The following is a 21182-nucleotide window of genomic DNA, read 5'->3' on the forward strand; positions in this document are numbered from 1 at the left end:
TGATGTCTTAAACAACAAATCGCAGCCAGTTACTCAGACTCCACAAGCTACTTAGGTTCTCCAATACTTCATTAGACAAGAAAAATAACTAAATCTCTACACGTTCGACAGTAATGTTCGTCATATTCCATATTTTTACTCCATGCACGCCCACTCCAGAATCTTGGAGGGTGCAATTTTAATTGGAACTACACTATGTCATCAAAAGTATCCGGACATCTAGCTAAAAATGACTTACATGTTCGTGGCGCCCTCCACCGGTAATGCTGGTATTCCATATGGTGTTGGCCCACCGTCAGCCTTGATGACAGCTTTCGTTCTCGCAGGCACACGTTTAATCAGGTGCTGGAAGGTTACTCGGGGAATGGCAGCCATTCTTCACGGAGTGCTGCACTGACGACAGTAATCCATGTCGGTCGGCGAGGCCTGGCACGAAGTCTGTGTTTCAAAACATGCCAGTTTGTGCTATAGGATTCAGTCAGGACTATGTGCAGGCCAGTCGATTACAGGGATGTTTTGTGTTGTGTAACCAGTCCGCCTCAGACCGTGCATTATGAACAGGTGCTCGATCCTGTTGGAAAATATAATAGCCACCCCAGAAATGCTCTTCAATAGTGGGAAGCAAGAAGGTGCTTAAAATATCTATTTTGGCCTGTGCTGCTATAGTGACACGCAAAACAACAAGGCGTGCAAGCTCCTCCTTGAAAAACACGACCACACCATAACACCACTGCCCCCGAATTTTACTGTTAGCACTACACACGCTGGCAGATGACGTTCACCTAGCATTCGGATCGCCACATTGTGTACCGTGATTTGTCACTCCACACAACGTTTTTCCACTGTTCAATCGACCAATGTTTAGCTCCTTACAGCAGCGAGGTTTAGTTTCGTTCGGCATTTAGCGGCGTGATGTGTGGCTTATCAGCAGCCGGTAGACATTGAAATCGAAGTTTTCTTACCTCCCGCCTAACTGTTGTAGTACTTGCAGTGGATCCTGATGCAATTTGCAATTCCTGTGTGATGGTCTGGACTAATATCTGCCTATTACACATTGCGACCATCTTCAACTCTCAGCGGTCTCTGTCAGTCAGCAGACGAGGTCTGTGTGTCCCTTGACGTTTCTACTTCACTATCACATCGGAAACAGTGGACCTAGAGATGTTTAGGATTGTGAAAATCTCGCGTACAGACGTATGACACAAGTGACACCCAATCACCTGACCACGTTCGAAGTCCATGAATTCCGCGGAGCACCCATTATGCTCTCCCACAATATCTAATGACTACTGACGTCGCTGATATGGAGTACCTGGCAGTAGGTGGCAGCACAATGCAACTAATATGAAAAACGTATGTTTTTGGGGGTATCCGGATACTTTTGAACACATAGTGTTTCAATGAGCTTAGCGCTAAGTATCAAATGGTTCAAATAGCTCTGAGCACTATGGGACGTAACATCTATGGTCATCAGTCCCCTAGAACTTAGAACTACTTAAACCTAACTGACCTAAGGACATCACACAACACCCAGTCAGCACGAGGCAGAGAAAATCCCTGACCCCGCCGGGAATCGAACCCGGGAACCCGGGCGCGGGAAGCGAGAACGCTACCGCACGACCACTAGCTGCGGACAGAGAGAGAGAGAGAGAGAGAGAGAGAGAGAGAGAGAGAGAGAGAGAGAATTTTTCTGCATAATCCACAAATTTTATTTATACCATATAAACCGAATGGAATTTTTTCTCTTTGTGAAATCTGCAGTTCAAAATTACATCTTCTGTTTTGAGACCTTCTGCTTTTTCTTAGTATGGTCAATACACAAAGAATGTTACACAGACTGCAACACTGGCAGTATTAATCATGTGCACACCTCTAATTACTGTTCTGAATCTACATTTAGCGAAGACTTTATAATGGCATTCCTGAATATGATATTTTGTATCTTGCTCATTTAAGGAGTAAACACCTTTCTGTACAGTTCAGAGATTTATGATATAATAGAGAGCCCGTCACTGGGTGTGTGTTCTGTATGTAACCAATTCAAGGGAGTAAGATATGACTGAAACGAGCTGATAATAAAATGGAGAAATGAAATTCGTCATAATGTTACCAAAATAAAAACTAAAAGGCATCATCATACGTAGCAAAGGATAGCATTTGATATCGTAAATATATATCCGGAGTCACGTTCGGCTATATATCGTGTTTGCAAAATAAAATGTCTTTCTAATTCAGAATTTTACTAGTCACTGTTGCTCCCCCCGAATGCGGATCAGAGCTTTAGCCGCTTCACCACTTGTTAAGACGAGGAATTATGTCCATCTGGGAAATAAGGCCGGCCGGTGTGGCCAAGCGGTTAAAGGCGCTACAGTCTGGAACCGCGTGACCGCTACGGTCGCAGGTTCGAATCCTGCTTCGGGCATGGATGTGTGTGATGTCCTTAGGTTAGTTAGGTTTAAGTAGTTCTAAGTTCTAGGGGACTCATGACCTTAGAAGTTAAGTCCCATAGTGCTCAGAGCCATTTGAACCATTTTTTTCTGGGAAATAAAATTGTTTCACGTTGATCAACAAACAATCATGAAATTTCAGCACTGTGTCTCATTTTGCAAAGCAATTTGTTAAAGTAGCTGTGTAAGTTACCTTGCTGAAATAATGAAGCTTCACTACAGCATGAATGCTGCACAGTTTTTCTTTGGTAACAACCTGCCGCGGTTACCTCTCCATTTCAAACGTCTTCACCCTAGCCAAGACTCACACCCTACGTCCTTAACTGAAGTGGTCGACAGAAGGAAGAGTTAAACTTCTTTTCAATGTCAGTCTTTTAGAATCCACCTCATGATCCTAACAAGTGGTTCCAAATGTACCTACCGGCCGGGGTGGCCGAGCGGTTCTAGGCGCTACAGTCTGGAATTGCGCGACCGCTACGGTCGTAGGTTTGAATCCTGCCTCGGGCATGGATGTGTGTGATGTCTTTAGATTAGTTAGGTTTAAGTAGTTCGAAGTTCTAGGGGACTGATAACCTCAGAAGTTAAGTCCCAGAGTGCTCAGAGCCATTTGAACCATTTGAACCAAATGTACCTCAGTTAATCTTTGTGTAGTATATACATTATTTTGTCCCATTACATTTAAGTTTGTTGTTGTTGTTGTTGTTGTTGTGGTCTTCAGTCCTGAGACTGGTATGATGCAGCTCTCCATGCTACTCTATCCTCTATCCCGAGAACATGCAGCTTTACTGTATGGTTAAATGATGATGGCGTCTTCTTGGGTAAAATATTCCGGAGGTAAAATAGTCCCCCATTCGGATCTCCGGGCGGGGACTACTCAAGAGGACGTCGTTATCAGGAGAAAGAAAACTGGCATCCTACGGATCGGAGCGTGGAATGTCAGATCCCTTAATCGGGCAGGTAGGTTAGAAAATTTAAAAATGGAAATGGATAGGTTAAAGTTAGATATAGTGGGAATTAGTGAAGTTCGGTGGCAGGAGGAACAAGACTTTTGGTCAGGTGATTACAGGGTTATAAATACAAAATCAAATAGGGGTAATGCAGGAGTAGGTTTAATAATGAATACAAAAATAGGAGTGCGGGTTAGCTACTACAAACAGCATAGTGAACGCATTATTGTGGCCAAGATAGACACAAAGCCCATGCCTACTACAGTAGTACAGGTTTATATGCCAACTAGCTCTGCAGATGAAGAAATTGATGAAATGTATGACGAGATAAAAGAAATTATTCAGGTAGTGAAGGGAGACGAAAATTTAATAGTCATGGGTGACTGGAATTCGTCAGTAGGAAAAGGGAGAGAAGGAAACATAGTAGGTGAATATGGATCGGGGGGAAGAAATGAAAGAGGAAGCCGCCTGGTAGAATTTTGCACAGAGCATAACTTAATCATTTATGTCATTGAATTCAACCTGTAATATAATATGCAATAACTCAAAACACGATATTTTTGGTTAGACCTTTCTTCTGCTAACATCTTCACTTATTTGTTGTATATAATCCAGTCATTAATTTTCCATAAATTTGTGCCCTCTACCTCTTTCTCTAAAACCATTATGCCTGTACACAACAGCCATCACTTTGCTCATTCTTTTGCTTATAGTTTTTGTGTGTGCCTTTGATAGTCGTCGACTTCTTTTGTCGAGGAATTTATACACTAAGCTGCTCATCTTCTTTTGTCAACATTACCTTGGCCATTATGTGCTGTTTTGGTTAAGAATCCTATGTCAAGAAAAAAATGTTGAGCCACAAACCGCATCAGCAATGGTGCAAGGTGCTTCTCAGTACTTATGTAGCAGAATTTCTAACGTCATCTATGAAATGGTCCAAATGACGTTGTTAATTTGCAGATCTCATTTTTGCTACCCATCAATACTTCCCTCTTTTTTACGTGTAGCCTTAATCGTTATTCTGTTTTTGTAGATTATTCATTACATTCAACAGGTTGTCTACTTCCTCCAGTTTCACAAAAGAAAGCAATGTTATCAGCGAATATGATCATTCCTATCGCTCAATGTGAATTTCAATCTCAGTTCTGAGAATTTCTTTTAATTCCTTCGTTGATCCTTCGGTGATTATAATGAACAATAGAGGAGAAAGGCTGCATCCATACCAGTAGTTTCCTTTAATCCTTCTCTCTTTCTTTCTCATTCCTACCGTTCGCTCTACCTTCTTGTACATACCGTGTTCTAGCGAACCCGGCAGTCATTCAAGATTGCTCAATATACATCCTAATCTGGGCGATCTATGGGGTTTTTGTCAGGACACAAATTTCTGCTCCTCATGGTGACTTCGCCACAATGAAAGTAGAGAACTGGAAACCGTAATAAATCAAATACAATATGGATTAAAGGAGACTACTTTGTTTTCAGTTTTTTTCGATATTTCTAAGGATGTTTTAAAACTTTTTATGCACAATATAATTACAAAAATTCATAATAGTCGATCATTATCGTTTTTCAGCAGTGTTTTAAGAGTATGAACTGACTTTCCGAGCTACCAGTTCGTGAAAGAGCAGCATACAGCTGACCGTGGTAAAAGCACTCAGCTCATCAATCTATTCTAGTTTATTTGAATGTCCGACTTTGAGTCTTCTTTACAGTTACTCCAAGCAGAACCTCGATTCACTCAAACTGAACGGGTAAATCGGTGGCGGTCATTGGTGTATGATAGAGACCTCCCCATCAGTTTGATTTTGCATAGTTTTAATCTGGGAACGGGTAGCATTACAAAGTTCGGGACGCTTGTGTAGTAATATTCTTATCACACGCCGACAACCCACACATAAAGCTTTCCTAATACACTCCTGGAAATTGAAATAAGAACACCGTGAATTCATTGTCCCAGGAAGGGGAAACTTTATTGACACATTCCTGGGGTCAGATACATCACATGATCACACTGACAGAACCACAGGCACATAGACACAGGCAACAGAGCATGCACAATGTCGGAACTAGTACAGTGTATGTCCACCTTTCGCAGCAATGCAGGCTGCTATTCTCCCATGGAGACGATCGTAGAGATGCTGGATGTAGTCCTGTGGAACGGCTTGCCATGCCATTTCCACCTGGCGCCTCAGTTGGACCAGCGTTCGTGCTGGACGTGCAGACCGCGTGAGACGACGCTTCATCCAGTCCCAAACATGCTCAATGGGGGACAGATCCGGAGATCTTGCCGGCCAGGGTAGTTGACTTACACCTTCTAGAGCACGTTGGGTGGCACGGGATACATGCGGACGTGCATTGTCCTGTTTGGATGTACCGTGCACTATTCAGTGTCCCCTCGACGATCACCAGTGGTATACGGCCAGTGTAGGAGATCGCACCCCACACCATGATGCCGGGTGTTGGCCCTGTGTGCCTCGGTCGTATGCAGTCCTGATTGTGGCGCTCACCTGCACGGCGCCAAACACGCATACGACCATCATTGGCACCAGGCCAGAAGCGACTCTCATCGCTGAAGACGACACGTCTCCATTCGTCCCTCCATTCACGCCTGTCGCGACACCACTGGAGGCGGGCTGCACGATGTTGGGGCGTGAGTGGAAGACGGCCTAACGGTGTGCGGGACCGTAGCCCAGCTTCATGGAGACGGTTGCGAATGGTCCTCGCCGATACCCCAGGAGCAACAGTGTCCCTAATTTGCTGCGAAGTGGCGGTGCGGTCCCCTACGGCACTGCGTAGGATCCTACGGTCTTGGCGTGCATCCGTGCGTCGCTGCGGTCCGGTCCCAGGTCGACGGGCACGTGCACCTTCCGCCGACCACTGGCGACAACATCGATGTACTGTGGAGACCTGACGCCCCACGTGTTGAGCAATTCGGCGGTACGTCCACCCGGCCTCCCGCATGCCCACTATACGCCCTCGCTCAAAGTCCGTCAACTGCACATACGGTTCACGTCCACGCTGTCGCGGCATGCTACCAGTGTTAAAGACTGCGATGGAGCTCCGTATGCCACGGCAAACTGGCTGACACTGACGGCGGCGGTGCACAAATGCTGCGCAGCTAGCGCCATTCGACGGCCAACACCGCGGTTCCTGGTGTGTCCGCTGTGCCGTGCGTGTGATCATTGCTTGTACAGCCCTCTCGCAGTGTCCGGAGCAAGTATGGTGGGTCTGACACACCGGTGTCAATGTGTTCTTTTTTCCATTTCCAGGAGTGTATAAAGGCTATGTATTAAATAAAGCCGATTGCAAGAAAGAAAAGAATGAATGAAAAACATTGTTGGACTAGAAATTTATACAAATTTGCTTTAAAATTATATATCCGGAGAAACAATACGTATGGAAAGAATTTCAGTGCTGCAGTAAACGCCCAGCTAACGTAGTTAAAAGGACTGCGAGAAACTAAAAGAAACTACACACTCTTACAGCACGACTCATTTTATTCTTTCTCGCTGTTGGTTTTAACAGAAAACCTGTGCATTATTGTTTCAAAAACACAGTACGAATGACAGCTACGAGCTGGATAATTCCAAACGGGTGCAAGACAAACTTGGCGCTACAGCGAGATGGTGCAAGATTACAAATTACAGTTGAAACTGGTAAAGGCAACAGCAGTTGGGTTTAACAGAAAACCTATACTTTATTGTTTAAAACATGCTGTTCCAGCGAAAATATACGTCCAGGTCAATACCAGAAGGGTGAAAGAAGAACTCGACGCTACAGCGAGAAGCAAAGTACTGTTAAAACTTGCAAAGACGACTGCCATTTTCATCAGCAGCCTGCAGACGACTGTTACATTGTGACTGAATAGAGGAAACATTCCATGGAGTACTAAGACGACAGGCTTAGAGGTTACCCTGGACAAACAATTCTTCCTCTACAAGCATATGCTAGATATTAGAAACAAAACCACTGGAATGTGTACGAAACTTTTCCTCCTTTTTAAAAAATGGTTCAAATGGCTCTGAGCACTATGGGACTTAACTACTGAGGTCATCAGTCCCCCAGGACTTAGAACTACTTAAACCTAACTAACCTAAGGACATCACACACATCCATGTCCGAGGCAGGATTCGAACCTGCGACCGTAGCGGTCGCGCGGTTCCAGACTGAAGCGCCTACAACCGTTCGGCCACACGCGTTTTTCTGTACCCATTGATCTGGGGCTGTAAAATGCCTCGCATCACTATTTCCAATGTCGACTCTTAAAATACTGCAGCAATAGCGTCGTGATTACTGAAGGCGCATGCAGCAGAAACATAGAACAGGCTGCTGCAGACCACAGCTAGAACTGAGAAACGCCTGCAGCAGTTTCTTAGGGTTCCCGCAGATTGTCTACTCAGGACAATGGCGGCTCGTTTGCGTAACTACCCCCGCGACGCTAACAAAGAGGCATTGGATTATTACGGGAAACAGGGGGCGGGACCTACCACACCGAATTACTGTAAGTGGGGAGCTCATCGGAAGTACTGAAGCAAAGCACTCCTGCAGTCTTAATAAGTGCGGCCGTCTCTATTCCGACAATATACGTCGCTACTTCATTACGGAGCTCAGCTTTCAACCACGGAGAAGTCATCGTCTTTCCCTTTTATTCATATAGAGCTCAAAACTGCAAATTCAAAATTGTTTATTAAGTGTAGGATTTGTAAATTTAATTGAACAGTCCATTTGTGAAAAAATCGATTCCTCCTATGGACACTTCTTTCAACAGCTTAACAATAATGCCTAGATCATCAGCAAAAAGCGCTAATTTCGCGTCCTTATTCAGTTATGTCCGTGACGTAATATGCCAGTTAGATGTGCAGTTGGTCGTGTTAGCCTCTTAAATACGCTTACGCCGAACGTTTGAGTCTTAATGACTGCATACACAACGTCATCAATTTTATGCGTTATATCTGGCACCTTAAGCACAGTACGCTATCGCGGGCTCTCGAATTTTCGTATTACAGGACGAGATCAGTTAGACGGATTCCGGTGTTACTGTGTACGTGGCTAAGAGGTTTTGTATGTTTTTTTCTCACATCCGTTGGTGAAACGATTCTGTTGTTGCTCCGTGAGTGCCGGCTGTGGTAGGGGAAAACCGAGAGACGCAAAGCAAAATCTTGTTGCGAAAAACTTATGTGTTGCCAAAATCCTCGATAGATAGAAAAGTTTCTTCTATACGTCGATACACAGATTTCCTCCGAGACCGGTAGATAGAAGTATTGTATAGAGGAGGCTTTACCGCTTTGGGTGGAGGGAGAAACTTGGGGAGTGAACTTTTGTATTTACTGGAAGTGATGAACTTCACCGATATATCTTCAAAGACGCTTTTGATGTCATTTGTATGCGGCCGAGCTGTGTGGGCTCAAACTAATATCGTCAAGGATATAACTTTCCTCTGAGTAGCTGGGACGCATTGAAAAACGAGAACATTTCAGATGAGAACCAATCAGTAAGACTTCCCACTCAATGGGAAACCCATCTTTCCGGCAGCTTTAACATCAGGCGTGTAGGACGTAAAGTAAGCCATAAAATATTATATAAGTCGGTCGTCAGGTTCCTAAGAATCCGTCTGGACATGGTTCTAAGTTACATACCTAGTAAATAGTAACGTTTAACGTGTAAAAGCAATACTTATGACATTTGGGATCTTTTGTTTTATTGAAATTCACTGAGTCGGCTGACAATATATATGTTCTCAGAACACTAAATTGTTTCTGCCTTCTCTCGGCACTTCTCAGAACATTGGAGGCTAGGATAAATTATCAAACTATTTTGAAAATGTATAGGCATGTGGAATACGCACAATACTTCACGTTCCGCTATAGAGAGAAGAGACTAAAATAATTTAGAAAAAGTCGTAATTTAATATTACGTAAGGTGACACCACTACATTTGCCACGGTAATCGCCTTGTGTTCGAATATTTAACATAGACAATGCTCTATAACTTCACAACTTACGTGTTCGGCGTAAATGTATTGTCACAAAAGTACTTCGCGATGTAATTTTCGATCTGCAAAACAGTTTTACTAAGAACTGGACTTATCCGGCTTGTAATTTAGTCAAGTCTCTCACAAATATGGGTCTCTGACTCATTCTGTTTATATTCTACCATCTGTCGAATTTTCGCTTTCAGATCACGAAGTTACGTTCACTACTGTTCATATGTCTGTCCGCCAATAAAGTTAAGTTAGCTGCGGATTCCACGGGTCGCATGCATTGCTTGAGCGAAGCAGAAAATGAAAGACTGGGAGTTATGCATAGATGAAGGGAGTATGCCGGAAACATCAGATCTTGCATAACATTTATGGTATGGTGTCAGGTGCTTGACATTGATATTGATGATACCCCTGACTGTGGAACCTATGAAGAAAACAGAGCCTGTTAAACACTCGTAGCCTAATAGACCTCATAGAGACTGATAATATATGAACATGAGGCGGGTCTCCAATAAACATGCGACGAAAAAAAATGAAAGAAAATGACTGGAAAAAGGGACCAGGATAGTACGAAATTAGCGAAAGATTTCCCAGGTGTCAGAAGGATTCGTAGAGGGCCAAAATAGTAGGGCTGGGTAGAGACCAGAATATATCCAACAAATAATCGAGGACGTTTGGCGCAAGTGCTACTCTGGCACGAAGACAATGGCACAGGTCAAGAAATATTGGCGGGTTGAATACATACAAACATTAATCATTGTTCCATAGGTCATGAATACGACATTTTGTAATGCCTATTGGAAGACTGATAGCCGGTAAAGTATATACATGGGCATAGTCACCCTTTATGAGCATCATTAGCTCTGTAGTGATAAAGCTAACAAAAGTTAACAAACATCTGACCTAACCATTCTGACCAATGTTGGAAAAATTCTGGAGTGTTTTTACTATGTTTATCTATATAACAGCAGTAGAGCTATCACAGGACTAATGGCTGGTATAGTTATGCCTTCAGGTGGACACATTAAATATTTGAATCACGTACAAGAGAGAGATATGTAAAGAATGTTAAACTGATGAAATACCTCTGTTTAATAAATTTGAAGAATGTAATATTGTTGAAATATGACTGATAATCAGAGAGAAACCAGTGGACCAACGACAGCCACGAGGGTTGCCTGCTAGAACAGTAGTTTCCATAATGAATTTTCTATAGTCGCCTCCAGTACACCTGTGAGAAGTTAGCTAAGGCAAAAATAAACGAGTGACTAAGAAAGGGATTAAATACGTAAATTTCGTTCCAACGTATCCATAGTGAGAGATCCTGCAGTGTGAATAACTTGACAGAAACATAAAAATACAGAAAAAATAGCTCACTTCAATTTGCCTTCCACGAGTCCCAAGTGAAATGGTCTTCATGGTTGTGGGGGGAAGGTAAATAGGAAATTTCAAAATATTTTCATTAATAGCTAAAAAAATAACTTGTCAAAAAAGATGTAAATTTTCAATACGCTGAAATGTATATGAGAATTCTTAAGCTTTTTTCAATCCGTGCATCATCAAATAGAAACATCACATTACAACATTTTTCTGCAAAGGTGGCATTACTGAACTGAATATGTGCAAAAGTCAGGTTACACTAATACTCGCTTTAATAGGTGTTATTCGTGACGTATACAAATCGGCTGGTTCTGCTTGGAAACTGATCAGTGGAGTAGTGAGAAGTGGCCACCAATAAATCCTTTACGCCACTGTTAAGTTGAACTTTACTAAACTTCTTATGGCTGCCAGAAAGATATTGAAAAAGTGTCTTCCTGAAATATGGACAGATTTCTGGACAAAAGTAAGTGACTTTAATTCTTTGTCAAATTTATTCTTGTATCTGGTGTAACCTTTAAAAGGAAATACATTTTTATAGCAAATTTCATTAAGAAACGCATGCATTGAGAAGCAGTAGTTAAGTGTCCCTAGTTCCCTAAACAGGCCCTTTCAGAATGTTCTTGTGATCACACCACAAATAAATCTTATTACGCGTCTTTGTAAGAGTAAAATTTTAGCTTGGCTCCATGCGTTGCCCCAAAAAACAATCTTGATAGCGTTATAGAATGAGAAAGATAGCTTTTTTATACATGTATTACTTATTTTTGTGAACATTTATATTGTAAATAGAGATTTCCTGAGGTGCTTCAGCATTTCTGGAGAACGCTCCGCCCACTTGAAGGTATTATCAAACTGTAACGCGATGAATTTAACACTGTCAGCTTTTTCTATGTTTTTGTTGTCACATTTTCTGCATATACTCGTTGGAAACCTCTGGCACGTTCTATGTAGAGTGTTCTTCAAAGTTTAGTTACAAAGAAGTGACTAGGAACCCATTATTAATGCCGATGAAAATTTCATTAGCCCATTTTTCTAAAATTATACTTCATCTCGTATTTATTGCAATGTTTATGTCATCTTAAATCAAAACAAACGAGGTATCTGGTAACGTTACAGTTCACAGGACACTGAAGTACGAAAGTAAGGGCCCTAAAATAGAGCCTTGTGGAAAACATGTAATTAGTTACCATCTGGGCGATGCGAGATACATGTCTCTTTCCTGGTGGCACCCTTTGTGTCCTGTCACAGACGAGGAATATAATGCCTAGGAAAATCATTTCGCTTAAGAGGTGACACCAGCATAAGAAGAATTAAATTGATCAAACAACGGGGTTTCACGGACACATGTTAAACAAGGATTAATTGCTAGTGCGATTTTGGTATGTCCTTTTTTTCTTTTCTTTGTGACGAACTACATAGAATGGCAGAGAGTATTCTCGAACAGAAACGCAACCTGTATTGCACCTCGGTTAGTAATGGGATACCATAGTAAACTGAGTGACGTTCCTAGACATACGATTCACAGCAGACGGGCACTCGTATCGGTTGGACTAGATAAGGCGTCGGACGCCACAGCCAGCTCGGCCTAGACGGGTCGCCTCGGGTTTCTCGCGCCTGATGGCTTTCCCGCGTAATCCGTGCTCTCTCAGACTGCGGCCCTGTGGCCGCTTGTTCCCAAGGCCTTCCATCTCAGATATCTACATAGAACAGCAAGCCGTCTCGTTTCCCCATTTACGGTCCTTTAGATACAGTAAACAGCTGCCAATGTCGTCCTGATTGTCCACGCTCACACAGTGGCAGCGGCTGCCAGACGAACCTGAAACGACCCAAGTAGCGACACGTCTTCATATGTCTGCAGCGTGAGAGTACGTGGTGTGCGATTCAAACAGCGTACAGTTGATCGCCGTTATGGACAAAGTATTAATTGGGGTCACAACCTCGAAGTGTTCGTTAACAGACAAGTCCTTTGAGGATAAGTGCATTGAATGCTTGGCCCTCTTCGACACTTAAGCTTGCCACCATTTCTTAAAAGTCACGCTTGCAGGCAATCCACAGCGCAGCAGCTGCTACAATAAGAACGGCTGACGGTCTCTATTAAACCTTGGACAGACACGAAACGTCCATTATCACACTGGTCCATTCCAGCAACACATTCCGAAATGATAAGTTCGGTATTATCACTTTAGAAATAAACCAGCTGAAACAGTGCTCTGCGGAAACTTGGCGATCCTGTTCTTGTTCATCGGAACGAACCCAAAGTCCGTGAGGTAAACTGCCCATATACAAATACTTAGGGATAATTGGGTTGATGAGACAAAACTTTATGACTATTGCTTTGTAGCATTTTAGTCCACTCTCTGAAACGCAGTACATCAGGGGTACTGCTAGACACTAATTCGATTAGTCCTTCGCATCTTCCCGGAAGTATGTGACACCAAATGTCTACGCAGAGGTCACGCAGTTTCCGTAAATCGCGGGCCTGTAGTTCGTCGGCTCGGAACAAACGCTGGAGAGTGTCAGAGATACGCTCTACGGATTCACATCAGCCGACTTCGGTTCTAATGCTTCAAATGGCTCTGAGCACTGTGGGACTTACCTGCTGAGGTCATCAGTCCCCTAGAACTTAGAACTACTTAAACCTAACTAACCTAAGGACATCACACACATCCATGCCCGAGGCAGGATTCGAACCTGCGACCGTAGCGGTCGCGCGGTTCCAGACTGTAGCGCCTAGAACCGCTCGGCCACTCCGGCCGGCATAGAGCGAAGGGTCACAGTTTTACGACTTACGTGCATCATCACTTTTGGATTATATCAATTTTTGACTCTCAAGGAATCACAAACGTAAGAACTCCTTTATCATTCCACGTTTATAACACGCCAGTGAAACTGTTGGTATATCAATCGAATTTAACTTCGTTCCCAAGAAACAATTAGCACGTTTTCTCTTTAAATGATGTCTTAAATGAAATACAACACTGTACTACATTACTACCGTACTCTCTAAAATACTTTCAACTGGGCTTGGCGCCACTCTGCAATACACCCGACCTCTGAGGCGACAGCGAGGAACTACCGTATGGACCAGGTGGGGGAGGTGTTGCCCACTACATGTACACGCCTACCGTCTTGTAGGCCACCCGCGACACACGCCAACGGGGACATTACTGTCTGAACAATGCTGTATGCCATGTGTTTGCTGCTAGCGTCTAACGGTCGGCGTTGTTTTTATTTTCAGTACAGATCGCCTTCCGCATGTACTATAGTAAATAAAACGTAAATGTCGTGTGACTAGGGCCTCCCGTCGGGTACACCGATCGCCTGGTGCAAGTCTTTCGATTTGACGCCACTTTGGCGACATGCGCGTCGATGGGGATGAAATGATGACGATTAGGACAACACAACACCCAGTCCATGAGCGGAGAAAATCTTCGACCCAGCCTGGAAGCGATCCCGGGCCCTTAGAACTGACGTTCCGTTGCGCAGACCACTCAGCTACTGGGGGTGGACATTTCCTATAGTCACCCAGTGTTTGAATGCAATGGAAATTTTACTAACAAACATTACTTGTTTGTAAAAACAAGGATTATTTAAATGGGAAAAATTTAAGCACTGTTGCTACGACAGATTTCTATGCCTGTTTTTTACATGTTTATTAGTAAAAAATTAAAATAAAAGAAAATTGCGTGTTCTCATATAGACCAAAAAAATACCGAAAAATACCGGTTATTGAGAACTAAAATACTAGTATCGGGTGTAATCAGTCCATTATTCCCATCCATATGTGGTTCACAACTGTCGTGGTGCCTTTGGTGCAGTGACAGTCCAACCGAAGTACTCGATACCATAATGCTGCCCCCACCGGCCTGCGTCGGTGCTGCGATGCATGCTTCGAGCAGCCGACCGCCAGGATAATAACATCATACCCGGACGCGAACATCGACCTCGCGTGGCAATAAACGTTACTCATGAGACCTAGAGACACGTATTCATTGAATACAGTCCATTCTCTGTGATACTGTGCACTCTGCAACCGTAATTGTCTCCATGTTCTTGACTGGTTTCCTTTACAATTTGTTCAATGTACAGGTTGAATTACATATGAGATAAGCTATGCTGCAATCCACTCTTCTCAACTACTGCTTCTCTTCCATGCCCTTCAGATCTTAGAAATGCCGAAAATTTCTGCACATCTCTAAATAACCTTTCGACCTTTGTATTTTACCCCTGTTACCTCCAGAAAATTAGAGAGTGTAATTCAGGCAATATTGTCAAAAGCTTTATCGAAATCGGCAAATGCTATAATCGTAGGTTTTCCTATCTTCTAAGTCAAGCCGCAGGGTTAGTACTACCTCGCGTGTTCCAACATTTCTACGGAACTGAAAGTGATGTTACCCGAGATCGACTTCTGTCAGTTTTTCCAGTCTTCTGTAAATAATACGTATCAGTATATGGCTACCATGACTTATTATTTACAGAAGACGGAAAACTGGCAGAATATATATATACAGGGTGTTTCAAAAATGACCGGTATATTTGAAACGGCAGTAAAAACTAAACGAGCAGCGATAGAAATACACCGTTTGTTGCAATATGCTTGGGACAACAGTACATTTTCAGGCGGACAAACTTTCGAAATTACAGTAGTTACAATTTTCAACAACAGATGGCGCTGCAAGTGATGTGAAAGATATAGAAGACAACGCAGTCTGTGGGTGCGCCATTCTGTACGTCGTCTTTCTGCTGTAAGCGTGTGCTGTTCACAACGTGCAAGTGTGCTGTAGACAACATGGTTTATTCCTTAGAACAGAGGATTTTTCTGGTGTTGGAATTCCACCGCCTAGAACACAGTGTTGTTGCAACAAGACGAAGTTTTCAACGGAGGTTTAATGTAACCAAAGGACCGAAAAGCGATAAAATAAAGGATCTGTTTGAAAAATTTCAACGGACTGGGAACGTGACGGATGAACGTGCTGGAAAGGTAGGGTGACCGCGTACGGCAACCACAGAGGGCAACGCGCAGCTAGTGCAGCAGGTGATCCAACAGCGGCCTCGGGTTTCCGTTCGCCGTGTTGCAGCTGCGGTCCAAATGACGCCAACGTCCACGTATCGTCTCATGCGCCAGAGTTTACACCTCTATCCATACAAAATTCAAACGCGGCAACCCCTCAGCGCCACTACCATTGCTGCACGAGAGACTTTCGCTAACGATATAGTGCACAGGATTGATGACGGCGATATGCATGTGGGCAGCATTTGGTTTACTGACGAAACTTATTTTTACCTGGACAGGTTCGTCAATAAACAGAACTGGCGCATATGGGGAACCGAAAAGCCCCATGTTGCAGTCCCATCGTCGCTGCATCCTCAAAAAGTACTGGTCTGGGCCGCCATTTCTTCCAAAGGGATCATTGGCCCATTTTTCAGATCCGAAACGATTACTGCATCACGCTATCTGGACATTCTTCGTGAATTTGTGGCGGTACAAACTACCTTAGACGACACTGCGAACACCTCGTGGTTTATGCAAGATGGTGCCCGGCCACATCGCACGGCCGACGTCTTTAATTTCCTGAATGAATATTTCGATGATCGTGTGATTGCTTTGGGCTATCCGAAACATACAGGAGGCGGCGTGGAGTGGCCTCCCTATTCGCCAGACATGAACCCCTGTGACTTCTTTCTGTGGGGACACTTGAAAGACCAGGTGTACCGCCAGAATCCAGAAACAATTGAACAGCTGAAGCAGTACATCACATCTGCATGTGAAGCCTTTCCGCCAGACACGTTGTCAAAGGTTTCGGGTAATTTCATTCAGAGACTACGCCATATTATTGCTACGCATAGTGGATATGTGGAAAATATCGTACTATAGAGTTTTCCAGACCGCAGCGCCATCTGTTGTTGCAAATTGAAACTACTGTAATTTCGAAAGTTTGTCTGCCTGAAAACTACATCTAGTACAAAATCTGAAATAAACGATTACAAAGGCACACATGGAAAAATACATACATATAGAGTCTATATTCGTATATCATAATTACTGTTATAATTAGACATTATTGAAGAGACGGATTTTAGATAGGAGTGCTAGCAGCAGGGAGTATGAGAGCGACTGATGGTGAAGGGAGGAGAAGAATGAAGACATGGTGAAACATAGTTAAGGAAATATAAAGGAAAAGAAGACTGCGTGGCTAATAGAGACAGATGAAGAGGAAGGCATCTCAGGAGCATGATAGGAGACGCTAGCTTTGCTATTCGGCAGGTGAGAGGATTGGCCTTGAACATAAATTTTGTGGAGAACGTTAAATGTGTTATGGAAATCTTATTGTAAACGTTACCTCAGTTAGTCTTCATATAAAGAGTCCTGTAAATTTATCTGTATCAACTGATCCTCAATTTACAGAGACAGTTGTAAATACTCAGGAAGTTCCTATGGAAATGGATTGTAGGAAGTTAAGTAAATTTTTATATCCGTACTGTAATAAAAGGAACTAGTATCTTATATATTAAACTTCCAATCCGCAACAAATGAAACAACCCACGGCTGGCGTGAAGACTTTCGTGTGGCACAAGAACATCAATGTACGACGGGCGTTCAATAAGTAATGATACACATTTTTCTCGGTCAGCAGCCGTTGAAAAAAATGCAGAATTAGTTGTGGGATATCGAGGAATACTCCCGCTTCAGCCTCTATAGTTCCGGCTGGGGGGCTTCTGTAACGGATGTGTGTGCCAAGTAGAGAGCTGTCAGTAAGTTTCTTTTGGCGAGAAGTCAGAGCAGCGCAGATATTCACAGGCACGTGCTGAATATCTAGGGTGGCCTGGCAGTGAACAAAACCACGGCGAGTGTTTGGGCGAGGTGTCAGTCATCATTGCAAAATGTCTCGCAAACCTAGTCCGACCTTCCGCGAGCCGGCCAGCCGCACACAGCAGTGGCTGCTGCAGTCTTGGAACGTACGGAAACTCTCAGTCGAGGTGACTGACAGATCCCAATCAAACATCTCGCCACTCAGCGGGACGTCTCTGTTGCTAGTGGTGACACACTCTTCAACCAGTTGGAGTACTGAAAGGTGTGTGTCCATTGGGTTCCTAGCCACCTGACAAAAGAATTAACGACCATGTGTGCAGAACTGCTTGCGCGTTACGAAGCTCATCGGAACAATTTTTTGTCGGCCATCGTTACAGGCGATGAAACATGGATTCGTCAGTTATAACCGGGAAAGGCATTACATGGAGAGCAGCCACACCATCGCTCCTCCGAAGAAAAAAATGAAAGGCGCGCCCTCAGCCGGTGAAGTCTGTTTGATGTCCGCCAACACAGCCCAGCGATTATTTGTGAAGTGTATTGTGCTACCCATAGGGACTTTAAGAAACTGCTTCAGCATACTACAACTGTAGGCCGGAACGAGACCCGAACTCGGGACCTTTGCCTTTCGCGGGTAAGTGCTCTACCAACTAAGCTACCCAAGCCCGACTTACGCCCCGTCCCCAAGGCTTTAATTCCGCCAGTGCCTCTCCCCCAGGAAGTTTCATATCAGCACACACTCCGCTGTAGAGTGAATATTTCATTCTAGAAACATCCCCCAGGCTGTGGCTAAGCCATGTCTCCGCAATATCGTTTCTTCTAGGAGCGCTAGTTCTGCAAGGTTCGCAGGAGCGCTTCTGTAAAGTTTGGAAGGTACGAGACGAGGTACTGGCGGGATTAAAGCCGTAGGGACGGGGCGTGAGTCGTGCTTGGGTAGGTCAGTTGGTAGAGCACTAGCCTGCGAAAGGCAAAAGTCCTGAGTTCGGGTCTCGGTCCGGCATACAGTTTTAATCTGCCAGGAAGTTTCATATCAGCTCACACTCCACTGTAGAGTGAACATTTCATGCTGGTTTCAGCATATTTCGTCACAAAAATGAAAATGAACTTCTCCTTCTCCTGGACAACGCAAGCCCTCACACATGTCCGCGCACTTGAGAGGAGCTCACAAAACGTCATTGGACTGCTCTTCGTCATTCACCCTACAGCCCCGACCACGCACAGTCCATATGTTTGGCCCAATGAAGGAGGCACTCCGCGGGAAGCCGTATGTGGACGATGGGGAGATTATTGATGCAGAAAGAGTCTCAGTCCGGCACACAGTTTTAATCTGCCAGGAAGTTTCAAATCAGTGCACACTCCGCTGCAGAGCAAAAATCTCATTCTGGAAACATCCCCCAGGCTGTGGCTAAGCCATGTCTCCGCAATAGCCTTTCTTTCAGGACTGCTAGTTCTGCAAGGTTCGCAGGAGCGCTTCTGTAAAGTTTGGAAGATAGGAGACGAAGTGCTGGCAGAACTAAAGCCGTGAGAACGGGGCGTGAGTCGTGCTTGGGTAGCTCAAATGGCAGAGCGCTTGCCTGGAAAGGCAAAGGTCCCGAGTTCGAGTCTCGGTCCGGCAAATTTGCCAGGAATTTTCCTATCAGCGCACATTCCGCTGCTGAGTGAAAATCTCATTCTGGGACAAAGACTTTAGCTCTGACATCGAGCAGTAGTGTGGTACCATGCGGTCATAGAGGCCATTTTAGGTAGGTGGCGTAAGGCTGTTGCACTGAACGGAGATTAAGTCTGAAAACAGTGATTCGGAGACAAAAACGTTGGTAGTGTTACATTGTACTGGAATCCTGAATAAAACCAAGCTGAATTCAGAAAAAAACCCATAGTATTCGTTCTTTCTTGGTTTATTGATCAAGTAATGACATTTCTGTCCTTGGAGTCTGAGTAGATACACAAAGAGAGAGAAATGTGGAATTAATCGCTGACGCCAGCCCGTGTGGCCGAGAGGTTCTAGGCGCTTCAGTCTGGAACCGCGCGACCGCTACGGTCACAGATTCGAATCCTGATTCGGGCATGTATGTGTGTGATGTCCTTACGTTAGTTAGGTTTAAGCAGTTGTAAGTTCTAGGGGACTGATGACCTCGGATGTTAAGTCCCATAGTGCTCAGAGCGATTTCAACCATTTAATCGCTTACTTTCAAACCTTCCATTTTTGATGTCCCTAAGCTCGTTGTCGATAGCATCAATCGCGTTTCACTTCTAATGACGTGTTAGAGGTGTGAACGGGTTGAAGATGGGAAATTACTATGTAACTAGACAATCAACTATATTACTCAAACCGATGTCATTGCAAGGTTAGGACAGTTTGTGAATTGGCCTGAGTAATAACGGAAGGAAACAACAGTGAAGTCGCATGTCACGGGCAGAATACCAGGAATATAGGGTGCATTCCGTAAGTCGGAAGCATCTAGCACAGCGGGTGTGCAAACGTCCCGCGGCCCTCGGGGTGACGAACCGTGGACCCCGGCGATTAGTGCCGCGCCGTATGCAGGCTTTGTGGCCTCTGCGTAATTGTCGAGCCTGCGGACACTCGATTACCGTAATTGCAGAACACTGTTGTCGCTGGTGAGGCTCGCGCCCGCCACGAAGGGGTGCGATAGGGCCGCCAGCCCTCGCACTACTCTCCAACCAAGCGCAGGAATTCGCCTCACGCGACACACGTGAATGCAGACACAAAGTGACGTCTACATTACCACGGTGACGATTCTTTAATTGGATAAAACAGCATCTGTATATGGAGCACAGTGATCGTCATCTTAATTATTTCTCATGGAAATTATAACTGGATACTGTGAAAGCGCCTTTCGTTGTGTGTAATTTTAGGATATTCCGCAACTTTGTGTATAACCATGCATGGCCCATGACTAAATTAAGTATGTGTGGTGCAGTTGTATGTTCGTAAACTTCCAACCAGAGCACAACACACTTCGTATCTATTACTCCCTTCTCGATCATACACAGGGTGCTCTAACCCACTGCCGACACTGCAGCACATGGTACACGAATGTGCTAACAACGTAGGTAACGAGGCGAGTTTCTAATAAGATACCGAAAGCACAGAAATATTCTGGCATACTTTCTGAAAACCCTTCAGCTGCACTGAACAACTTACTGAAAACGGATAATCGCACGTGTCTGGCCAGAATCAGTTCTTGATCCTTCATTATTGGACGTGTAAATTTGTGTATACAACGGAGAATGTCGTGACTGATTATCTGACTTAACACCGCCACCCGAAACCGCTAATGACAGAAACTTGAAATTTGGAGAGGGTATTGACCTTATAAAATGGTTCAAGTGGCTCTGAGCACTATGGGACTTAACATCTATGGTCATCAGTCCCCTAGAACTTAGAACTACTTAAATCTAACTAAGCTAAGGACAGCACACAACACCCAGTCATCACGAGGCAGAGAAAATCCCTGACCCCGTCGGGAATCGAACCCGGGGACCCGGGCGTGGGAAGCGAGAACGCTATCGCACGACCACGAGATGCGGACTATTGACCTTACATTTAAATTCGACTCCTAAGGCGATGAAATAGTGATTGAGAAGTTTTTTTAAAAAAA

The sequence above is a fragment of the Schistocerca nitens genome, chromosome 7, assembly GCF_023898315.1.
Source record: "Schistocerca nitens isolate TAMUIC-IGC-003100 chromosome 7, iqSchNite1.1, whole genome shotgun sequence".
NCBI lineage: Eukaryota > Metazoa > Arthropoda > Insecta > Orthoptera > Acrididae > Schistocerca > Schistocerca nitens.